The sequence below is a fragment of the Phyllobates terribilis genome, unplaced genomic scaffold, assembly GCF_046119375.1.
Source record: "Phyllobates terribilis strain yellow unplaced genomic scaffold, ASM4611937v1 Scaffold_37__1_contigs__length_12642776, whole genome shotgun sequence".
NCBI lineage: Eukaryota > Metazoa > Chordata > Amphibia > Anura > Dendrobatidae > Phyllobates > Phyllobates terribilis.
In genome coordinates, this window is record NW_027362797.1 from 6,011,689 (window position 1) to 6,024,296 (window position 12,608).

Genomic DNA, 12,608 nt, shown 5'->3' on the forward strand with positions numbered 1-12,608 from the left:
CTGTTTGAAGTCTTTGGTTGTACATTTCAGGACATAATAAAACATATGTGGTCCTTAGAAGGTCTTCAAAGAAGGAAGATACAACCTGAGATGAACAACTCCATGTCATTATTTATTTATCAAAAACTGTGAGAAAAATTAGGTGCATCCCAAGAATCAATAGCTTGGTAAGCAAGTCCATGTGGATGAACAATTAATTAATTGGAACCTGTCAGTTCCGGTAATGCTGTTAACCTGCAGATATAGGGTTAACAAGCAGGTCACTAGTGCTATGAAGGTGCCTGGCCACAGCACTGGAAGTGTGACACCAGGAAGAAAATTAACTTTATTTCCCACAGAAGCTGCCGGCTTTCAGTCATGCAGACATGCCTGGATCAATTACAGTCATCACTTAGAGCACTGAGAGCAGTGGCTGTAAAAACACCCTGACACTGACTGAGAGCCACACTGAACTGTGCACAGTAGAGCTGGCTGTCAGTCAGTGCCGGGATGTGCTTACAGTCGCCGCTCTCAGTGACCGGTGACTGTAATTGCTCTGAGTACGCCTGTTCTCTGCAAGCCGGCAGCTCCTGGATGAAGTAAAGTTCATTTTCTCCCGGGTGCTACACTTTCAGTACTGCGGCTGGGCACCCTCATAGCACTATTATCCTATACAATAACCCTACATCTGCAGGCTAATAGCATTATTGGACCTTACAGGTTCCCTTTTAGTTCATATTATTAGCAGCATATGGCGGCTGCTTCACTTATTAATTCCTATTAAAGCAACAAAGGTGTACTTAATCTTTCACACACTGCTTTTCTATGTTGGCCTAGTTTTTGTCAAATACATAATGTCACAGAGTTATTTATTAGGAGTTGTTGTTTCCTGAGGTTGTATTTCCCAAACTTTAAGACATTCTAAGCACCAAATGCTTTTTTATTTTTATCCTGATGTAAATCCATGGAATTCAAAGAGGGTGTACTTAGTTCTTCTCAATGAGTATATGAGATGTATGATATCCCAAGTAGCAGCTTTTTACCATGTATACACGTTATCTTATGAAGCTGCTGGAAGTGATGTGAAACCTACCGGCAGAATCCAAGACTTTATCGGAAAGCTGAATAATGGAATAACGTTGGTTATTCTTCTGTATGTTACCGCTTCGTCCGGATGTTGTTTTCAGTCCCTTATTCCACACAATTTTCATTTTTTCAGGAACATAAAAAGAGGAAACAATTTCCATTAAATCTGTAAACTCTTAGGTCCAAATCTATCAAAGTACCCAACGCTCATATGTAATTTACTTTACTGGTCTTCTTATATGGGGCATGGGGTATTGTGGGAAGTCCAAGTTGTGACAGCAACAACAAAAATTAACTTACTGTATTATTATATGTCCAAATGTCAACTAAATGGATTTATTTATAAATGTAAAAATCCTTTGAACTTCAAACCATAATCTGAGAATCTCTATGTCTGTGAATGGTGGATATCATGTAGGTCTCCCCTCATTCCATAGATAACAACAGGGTTTTCCACAGATTTTCAATAACTCATTTTCAGAAGTGTAACCAAGGTATTAGGGTGCCCTCCAGAAAGCTAAAGCCACTTTTCTTGGAAATAATTGTTGGAGGAGGGAGATGATGTATTTGTCATGTATAACCCAGATACGGATGAAAGCATACCTGATTAAAGAAGACTGTTTCATTATACAGCTGATACAGTTCTTGCGCTAGCTCCTCTTTATTCTCCTGGAAGTTTGTCACGTAGATGGAACTTGGTGATATGATGTCTTCCAGGAAACAACCAGGGATTTTGCACATCGGCATACTGGGAAAAATAAGGAATCATTTATAAATTCACAAGAAACATTTCTTACCTAGTTCATGGTTTTATATAGAGATATTTATGTACAACATAACTCACCTCTCCTCTGTGTCGGAGGTCTCCTCAGCATCAGATGGTTCATTATCTGTTCAGAAATATGGAACAGTGAAAATATTTTTCTAAGTTTTAGGCTCAAAACTGATGATAAGGCATGTCAGTATACAGGTCCATGCTAGAGAGGGGTCTATAAACATGGAGTCTGGAGAGCCAATAAGACTGCAAATATAGGTTCAAGCCAGAGCAGAATACATCTCTGACCAGACTACCAGGGATCCTCAGGATCCAACATTAGGACCAGAATCGGACATGATAATGAGGTCCAAACCCAACAGGACCCAGGAGTTTTAGCAGACGTCTACCCCACCTGCTGCTCAGTTAAACTGTCCTTATTGATTATATGATTTCTGTGTTCAGTAGAAGATTAGAAGTGAACATGTCCTATGTAGCCGGAGTGTGGACCCTCAAAAATCTCAACCATTCTAACAATGGTTTTCAGGAAATAAATGGAAGCTAAGATTAGATAATTTCCAACTAGATATGAAAAGTTAAGTCACTTAATATGTTCTGCACAGGTAATACTATCATATTAGTTATTTATGGCAGATCAAAAGTAAAGGTCTGTCCAGTGGGGCCTCCATCTAACATGAAACTAGACGTCCCATGACCTTATTTGCTGTGTCATGGTAACTTTCACAGGTTTTAATGTAGATGTGGGAGCACTTGTATAAGACTATATTGATGTCTATGGGACTTACAGCAAAACCCAAGCAAATTTATTGCACTGATGTAAGAAATTCTGTAAAGACAACGGTGGCCATAAGTCAACATGGTAGTCAGTTGTTCTACCAATATGGAAGTCTCCATCTCTAAAAAAAATTAGAATTGTTCTTTCTACAATAACATAAACTGAATTTTATCTGGAAGTTATTACTCACTTTTATCTGTGGAAGTTTCTCCACTATTAGAAGTCTCATTAGCACTAATAGTGATGTCGTCATCGGAGCTGTGAAATAAATATAACAATATGTGAGCCCACCACTAATCATTAGTCCCCATAAAGTCTCTAGTAATAGAGAAGATGTATGTCCTACCTGGTGGTATTGTCCGAATCACTATCTGAAGTTGGCATTTTCAGATCTGAGGGAACAAAAAAACATAAATCTCTTTTTAGAATATTATAATAGCAATGACCGAGACTCAATATTAAAAAAACAAATGCTAATGAAGTATTCAGTGCACCCCTATATATACATGGGGAAAATGATCCCATTCAGCTACAGTAAACTGCACTGTGGCCAACTTTAGTCAATGTGGCTCAACATGAGAAGAAATTCCCAAATCCAATTTCTATCTGAATTAAGAACTGCAGCATGAAGATTCCTAACCAAATGTTGAAAATAAATATTAAATGTAAACTCATTTACCACGGAAATAAAAATTGCAGTCTCAGTGGGTGCGACCATGACCAGACCTGTGGAGTCAAGGAGTCCGGCGACGCCAACATAATTTCAGTTAAATGTATGTCTGAGGATGTATATTCAGCTCAAATATATTGTGCCACAGAGAGCCGCCTGCTAACTACACCACAATATGGCAATCGTGGATAGCACATGAGGTCACTTGCCATGAGCCGCCACCAGCCTGCACTAGTTATAGAGCAGGAAGAGACACTGCTGGCTGTGGGAGCCGGTGAGGTAAGAATAATCTTTTTTTTCAATATGTTGGATAATACACTCAGGATGGAGGATGTTATCACAAGAAGGGACCAGGATAGGTAACATTATTACAAGAAGGGGCCAGGATTAGGGACATTATTACCAGATAGGGATGAGGAGGGGTTACATTATCATTGAATAGGGACCAGGATGGGATACATTATTAATGGATAGGGGGCCAAGCCGGGGGACATTATTACAGGATAGAGACCAGGACAGGAGACATTATTACAGAATAGGAGCAAGGAAGATGGACATTATTATAGTAAAGAGATCACGATGTGGGACGTTATTACAGGATGGCAGCCAAGAAGGGGAACAAATGTCAGGATGGGGGAAGGACGGGGGACATTATTACAGGAAAGGGGCCAGGACAGGAGACATTATTACAGAATAGGAGCCAGGACGATGGACATTATTACAGTAAAGAGATCACGATGTGGGACATTATTACATTATTACAGGATGGCAGCCAAGAAGGGAAACAAATTACAGGATGGGGGCAGGACGGGGGACTTCTGAGGTCATAGGTCCAAGTTTTGCCCCATGGCTCATAGAACTCTAATTATGTCCATGCTCTTTGCCGTAGACATACAATAGAGATATATCGAAACCCTTACCAAAATGTGCACGTGAGCTGCACCCAACGACTACAATGACTCTAATGACAGCAATAAATATACCAGAACCTTTTCTGGATCAGAGCCCAGTACCTGGTTTTCTCGCTGATGAGCAGGAATTCAAGCCACTGGTGTTATTCAGGCCTGGGGACCTGGGAATTGGCTGCTTCCTTGGAAGAGACTGGAAAAATATCAAACATGTCAACTAAAATCAATCTTTAAACCTAAATATCTCCAATTTATAATTAGTTCATATTCTATTGTTTTCCATTTAGACACCTACTTGTTTACCATTGGCCTATGCTTACTTCATGTACAGAGTATGAGGAGTGTAGGAAATACTTATGGGCAGGATATGGATAGGGGTGGTGATGACAATTAAGTGTTTTCATACAATATTATTATATATCCTGTAATACCACAACTGAGGGTAGTCTTTCCTCTGCAAACATAATCCAACCTATCACCCCATAATCCCTCTTTCTGGAGCTATGTTTTTGGTCCCCTCATCTTGTTCTGGGATTTTTAACCCAAATGTATTTTAAGTAATTAACAATATAAAATTGAAAGTTACCTGATGGAAATCTTCATCATCACTACTGTCCTCGCTATCAGAAAGAACAATCATACGCTTAAAGCGCTTCTTTTTCATCATATTTGCAAAATAATCACTCCGAACACTCCTCTCTCTACAAACGCCTACAGACACCTTCAACAGAACTTTGGATGACGGGGTGTTCTATATCGTTATGTTTTTTGTGACATCATTGGAATGATGCATTTCTTTTATTTTTTTTAAAAATTTATTTAAATATCTGTATGATGATCTGTAATATGAACAAAAAAGAAAACCAGACAAAAACAACAATCCTTCTAATTCCCCCGCTCCCACCCAACTCCAACTGTTCAGAAAAAAACAAACATAAACCAACATTAAAAGAAACAACAAAACCACTGGTAACCTGGCTGTATCATTATCCCTCTTACTTACGTTTTAATGCTCTCCGCTACATTTTTTCCAAAATCTATTCCAACCTGCCCTTTTCTTACACAGTTTATCTTGCTCATTCTGTACTATAGTAAAGAGAATAATATAACCAATGGATCAATTTATGATTTCATTGAGGGAGATCTCACTTATGTTTTTATAAGTATATTGTGCCATGGTGCAGCTGTAATATTTACTGTATACTTTTATTAACTAAGCTTAAAGGTGAAATTACACATGTAGGCTACGGTTATTGGTATATAAATAAAATTATTATATTATATAATATTGTATATTATATATCAATTTATAAATATTTCATAGATTCTTTTTTACAGTTCCAACTAATCAACAAATAATCCATTTTTCTATGAGAGGCAATGTGAAAATTATTTGAATTCTTCATACTCTTCACCGCATGATGAATGTGACAATGTCAAAATCAATCACTTTACTTAACTTTTTCTCCAACACATTAAATGGCATCAACTCCCCTTCATTGATTAAATCTTTAACCAAATAAAACCAATTCTCTTCAAAAACCTTGTGTTTTGTATCTTAACAAATTCTTGTATATTTATATTGTCCCATAAGGGGGTTAATTCAATTGTCGTGATAATATTTAATATCTTCTTTAAAGATCCCAAAGTACAATTCCATGAATATTGTCCATCTTCTATATTCACATAAATCAACATCTCTGATTCTAATAATTCATACATGGACTATAACGCCCCATTTGGTCTTATTGAGCAGAAATCTTTCCAAATTAAAATTCCTGAAATTTTATGCCGCAAGTAATTAGGTGCCAGAAATATCTGTGGAGAAAATGGCCGGTGAAGCATCAGTCTCACTCAGACTTCAGAAGATATTGTCTTTTTATTCTCACCCTCTGACAACCTAAAATCAGGTTGTTTAAAAGCATTTTCATGAATCTAAAAATTCTCTTATTTACTCATATCAGGCAGACTCTTAATATATATAGAACTAGAAGCGAAAGACCATGATCTTAATCAGGACTATTCTATCTGCATTAGATAACAGCATCTTAAACCACACTAATATCTTCTGTCTTACTTTCCTAATTAACCATATAGTGTTAAGTGATACCACACTTGTATCCTCAATGTGATAAGTATCTCTAAATTTTCCGAACTATATTTTTTTCTAGTAAAATCTGTAAATCTTCCCATAATGATGAAGTGACCGCGGGCAAGGCCGCGCATTGGTATCTATAATCTGGCCCAGCAAGATCCCCACACACAGACTCCATCTTGATAACCGTATCTTTACTCGTATACATTTTTAACAGCAAAGAAAAACAATAAATGACAACAGTAAATATGCACAGTAATAACGTGTAGTGATAAGCTGACCCTCACTGTCCCTACTCACACGTTACCAGTCCTTTACTCCAGAAGGATGTGTCCCCCGTCGCAGGCCTGTCTGTCTTTGCAGGAAGGGGTCCCAGCCGGAGAAAAAAAACAGGAACAACAAATTACGCTGAAAGGAGGGAATACTTCGGCCTCTCGCCAGAGGACCCGCTTACAGTCTCTCTGATCCGGATAGCAGCTTTGGTGGATCCCTTATGTAGTCCACACTCCAGTAGCAGGGAGTGTAATAGCAGTATCCCTCAGCAGTGAAGAAGCTGGGGAAGGCCCCGAGGATATGGTGTCAGGTAAAAGAAATCCCGTTGAGAGTCTCTCCTGCGCCACGCACGAGGGCCTGCACACCGTCCTGGCTCTTTTCACAGCCCACAGCAAACTCCTCGCGTGCTTTTTTCTGCTTCCCACTTTGGTCACGTGACTCTCTAGGGCCGGACACAGGAGGCTCAGTCTTTTGCTCTGTCATCACACCCTGCGCAGGTGCAACCTCTGGCCACAAGGTGGCAACATCATCCTGTGTAATCACTTCTGTAACAGGCTCTATATCAATAATCACAGAACAGCCAGAGCCGGCCAGCTCACTACACGCCCCCCCACTCAAAGGTTGGCAGTCCCTGTCAACGACCGGCTCCAGGGAGGCGATGGCTGTGGATGTGACAGGGGGCGGCTGGGAAGAGGGCCACACATATTGGTCTCTGTAGGACTGTCCTGGAGGTACCCCTGCAGTGGTCCTCGTTGTCCGCCTAACGGGTTGGATCCCCTCTCTCCTATCAGTCACCCCACTCTCTTTCCCAGTCGACATGTCAGTAGAGGAGGTAATCGGTTCAAGTGCGTCAGTCGGACGGACAGGGGTAGGCATGCATTCAGTCTCTACATCCCCGGGGTCAGTGTCTCCGACAGTATTAGTGATATCCATCTCTCTAGGTATCACAGTAGGGGAGTCAGGCTGGGAACGGCAGGGGCGCAACATATTACGGTGCAAAGTTCGGATGCAGCCGCTGTCTTCGCCCGGCACTCGATAGACGGGGCCACCGGGGTACGGCTGTCCAATTACTCGATAGACTTCGGTCTCCCACTTGGGCCGGAGTTTCCCTTGCGGCTTCTTTATTCGGACTAGGACCAGTTGACCTACATTCAGTGGGTCTTCTTGTACCGGAAGTGGGTCAGCGTGTACTTGATCCTGAATTTGTCGGCCTACTAGCCGGTAGACAGTCTTTATTCTCTGGCGGTGTGTTTGTAGCCAGGAAGGATAGGTACCACAGGTATCTTCTTCGGAGCTAGACAGTTGCAACTCATGGATGTCTTTGCCTGGACGGCCAAAGAGAAGGGTGTATGGGGTATATCCGGTGACGGAATGGACCTGATTATTATAGGCCCACAGCAGTTCCGGGAGGAATCGAGGCCAGTCGGGCTTTTTGTCTTCAGCCAAAGTCCGGATCAGTTGTAAGAGGGTCCGGTTAAAGCGTTCACACGCGCCATTCCCTTGTGGATGGTAAGGGGTGGTCCTGGACTTCTTGATTCCATACATCCGTTGGAGTTCTTCAATGACTTGCCCTTCGAAACAAGCCCCCTGATCAGAGTGTAGCCGCTCCGGACACCCGTAGACCCGAACGAATTGCTGACAGATGGCCTGTGCAGCTGATTCAGCAGTCTGATCCTTGGTAGCAACAGCGACAGCGAATTTCGTGAAGTGGTCCACCATCACCAGACAGTACTGGTAGCCACTATTCGCCGTTCCGATCAATAGATAGTCCACCATCAACAGCTCGAGGGGCCTCGACGTCTTAATAGTCTGGACGGGGGCACGCTGCTCCGCGGACTTGTGGAATTCACAGGTACGGCATGCTTGACAGACGTTTTCAACCAACTTACGGAGCCCCGGACAAAAAATGAACTGCTGGGTCCACCGGAGGGTCTTGTCTATGCCGAAGTGGCCGTTCCTTCTGTGAGCTTCGCCCACCATCTCATGGGCCAACTGCACCGGGACGACAATCTGCAAACACTCCTCCAGCATATGGGATAAAAGGGCCCTGCGACACAGGACTCCATCTTTCACCATCAGCCGATCCCACTGGGCAAGCAGAGCCAAGGCTCCGGTCGATAGTCGGGCTCTCACTTCGGAGGGCGGTTTCTCTTGTTTATTCACATACTGTTTCAGTAAGACGTGCTCGGGATCTCGATCTTGAAGCTTGGCCCATTCTTGCTGGGACAGGGGAGATCCCACTACGGCTTCAATCCCTCCTACCGCATACTGGCGGCTATCTTCTATTTGCTTTGCGAGCCGGGCAAAGTCAGGCATCTCATCTTCCTCCAACTCTTCATCCCGGTCCCCCACTGGCGGGGATGATGTCACTCTAGACAGGCTGTCAGCATTCTGATTCTCATTCCCCGCTCTGTATTTAATTTTGTACTGGAATCTAGAGAGCCTGGCTATCCAGCGCTGTTCCATTGCCCCTAGTTTGGCATTCTCTAGGTGGGCAAGAGGATTGTTGTCCGTCATGACCAGCACTTCCGCTCCTGTCAGATAGCCAGCAAATTTCTCCGTCATAGCCCAAGTCAGAGCCAGGAGTTCCAAGCGGAAGGAGCTGTAATTGACGGGATTCTTTTCGGTGTCACGGAGAGACCTACTGGCATAGGCTATCACGCGTTCTTTATTATCTTGAACTTGAGAGAGGACCGCCCCTAGACCTTGAAGGCTGGCGTCGGTGTGCAACTGAAACGGTAATGTGTAGTCTGCATATGCCAGAACAGGGGGTGATGTTAGAGCAGCCTTAAGTGCCTGAAAGGATTTTTCTCGGTCAGGCCCCCAACTGATGCGTCGTCCTCTGGGGCTGTTCGCGGTCCCTCGGAGAACCTCATGCAGTGGTTCAGCAAGCCGAGCAAAGTCCTTGACAAACCGACGGTAGTAGCCTGCTAGCCCCATAAAAGCCCGGACTTCTTTGACGGTAGTTGGCTGCGGCCACTCTTGAACGGCTGCTATCTTCTCCGGAGAGGGCTGGACGCCTTCGGCCGAGATCCGGTGGCCCAAGTAGTCGATTTCCTGCTGGAACAGACGGCACTTGCTGGGCTTCAACTTCAAGCCGTGTCTCCTCAAGCGCTGGAACACTTGGCCAAGCTTGTGAAGATGATCCTCAAAGGTGGCGGAGTATACCACGATGTCGTCAAGGTATATCAGCGTAAACTCAAAGTTGAAGTCCCCCAGACAGCGTTCCATTAGTCTCTGAAAGGTCCCCGGTGCGTTATTCAAGCCGAACGGCATCCGGTCGAACTCATACAGGCCCATGGGAAGGATGAAGGCGGTCTTTTCCCTGTCCTTCTCACTCATTGGAACCTGCCAATATCCACTGGCCAGGTCTAGGGACGAAAAATATTTGGCCTTCTTCAGGGCGGTCAGTGACTCTTCGATCCGAGGAAGTGGATATGAGTCCCGGATAGTGCAAGCGTTCAGCCTACGGTAGTCCACGCAAAACCTTAGGGAACCATCTTTCTTCTTGACTATCACCACGGGTGCAGCCCACGGGCTCTGGCTTTCACGTACCACTCCGGCGCGTAGCATGGATTCTAACAGGCTTTTCACCTCCTGGTATTGCTGAGGTGGTATCTGCCGGTACCTCTCGCGGATAGGGGGGGTATCGCCCGTGGGTATCTCGTGCTGGATACTGGTGGTACACCCAAAGTCTGTGTCATGCTTTGCAAAGGAGTCTTGGTGTTCCCGCAGGAGTTCCTCCACTTGAGACACTTCTTGTTTGGTGTACTGAGACGTGTGTAGCTGCACTTTTTCCCGTAGTTTTTGCCCAATGTCTTCATCGTCTACTTGAGCGTTTATGGCTGAGACGGTTACCGTCCAGTCGCCTTCTGTAGACGGGGTGAATTCTAGGGGCCCAATGGGATTCACTTCCGTGGGTAGAGCATATACCCGGGCAAGTTGAGTGCCGGCTTCAAGGGCTAGGCCTACGTCTGCGGTGTTGTTTAGCCTGACAGGGACTCTCCCGTTCCTCACGACGGCTAGAGTGCGAGCAACTAGTGGGTTTAGCTTACCCCCACTTGGGGTCCTCGGCTCGATCAACACTTCAACCCCCTCAAGTTGTCGGTGGGTGTTAAGGGGTAAGGAAATGACTGTCTCTTTTTCAGCGGGCAAAGTAATCCGGGTACGGCGTGGCACCGTAATGGCGGCTAGGGGTAGTTGTTCCTCTGCCATCTGTTGAAGTCCAACGGTCCGGATTACGCGCTGGAACGCCAGACGAGTAGGCTTATGTTTGGTGACTTTCTGCCAGTATTTGGGTCCTTTTCTTGTCAACAGCATAAGATCCAGGTCTTTCAAAATGTTCATTCCAACTATCACTGGGGTCTCGGAGCCGAAACCTTCCTTGACGATGACAATCCCTCGTTTCCCTAAGTCCTGTCCGCAGGCCTTTGTGTCCATCCAAGCAACTCCGGTCACTGGAATAGGTAGATTATTAGCCGCAATAATCTTAATGGCGGTGTCTGGGTCACGAGCAGTTCTTGGTTTGAGGTAATTTTCGTAAAACTGTTCAGAGATCGTGGTCACTTGTGACCCAGTGTCCATCAGTCCCTGTACGGCAATTCCCTCCAGGACAACGTCAAGTGTCGGGCTATTCGAGGCAAGAGCACTCCGCCATCGGCTCTGTTTTTCCACACCCATCTCCTTGGCCTCCCCTGCTGCGCGAGCCTCAGCTGCAGGGGTGTCTAGTTTAACGGCGGCCATTGTGGTGAGGCCCAGCGTGGTAGCTCTGCTTGTGGATATGGCTGGGGTTCAATTCGCTGGTCTGATTGAAATTCCCTTCGCTGGGGTGACTGAGGGTTTGTTCGTTGGTGCGACGGAGGTTGTTGCGGAGGGAAGTGTTGAGGACAACGATTTGTCCTATGGCGAGGATCACCGCATGACCAACACTGTCCCACGGGACGACTAGGCTGTCTTCGCTGGTCTCCCTGTCAGTCTAATGTTAACTGTAATACCTGTTGCTGTAAGTCTGCTACCATCTGTTTCAGGTCTTCCGTGTCACTGTTCGGATTTTTAATGTCAGATATGGATCTGCACGCAGCACCTTGAATCCCCACATCCATGACGGGTCCCCTTGAACGTTCTATGGCTTCCTGTTTGACTTCAGCAAAAGTAAGAGCCGGCATCATCCGGATCAAGTCCTGTAACGTGCGGTTAAGATACTGGTCTCTCAGTCCTATTACAAATTGGTCTCTCAGTACCAGGTCACGAGAAGCCATGCCAGCTAGTTGCTCCCCTTTTCCACAGGTTTGTTCAAGGAGTACCTGAAGGGCGTTCGCATATTGGGGAATATCCTCCCATTCAAGCTGCATCCGTCTAAAGAACATGTGTCGCAGTGTTCCCTGGTATGTGGTCGGCCCATAGGTGTTCTCCAGCACCCGCACCAAATCATCTACTGTACGCTGGCCCCTGACCGTCTCCAGTCTGACTGTCATCCATGCCTCCCCCTCTAGCGTCAGTACCGCCATTTCTGCCAAGGTCTTAGGGTCAATATTATACATTTCCCCCAGTATCCGGACTTGTTCCGCCCACTCTGGTACAGGGTAGTTTCGTCCGCCAAATTTCCTGACCTGATTCACAATAGACACCGGCGGGGGTTTCTGACTGTACACATGGCCTGGGTGGGAATCTTGTTGGTCACAGATCCTGCCGACTACGCCAGATGAAGTGACCGCGGGCAAGGCCGCGCATTGGTATCTATAATCTGGCCCAGCAAGATCCCCACACACAGACTCTATCTTGATAACCGTATCTTTACTCGTATACATTTTTAACAGCAAAGAAAAACAATAAATGACAACAGTAAATATGCACAGTAATAACGTGTAGTGATAAGCTGACCCTCACTGTCCCTACTCACACGTTACCAGTCCTTTACTCCAGAAGGATGTGTCCCCCGTCGCAGGCCTGCCTGTCTTTGCAGGAAGGGGTCCCAGCCGGAGAAAAAAAACAGGAACAACAAATTACGCTGAAAGGAGGGAATACTTCGGCCTCTCGCCAGAGGACCC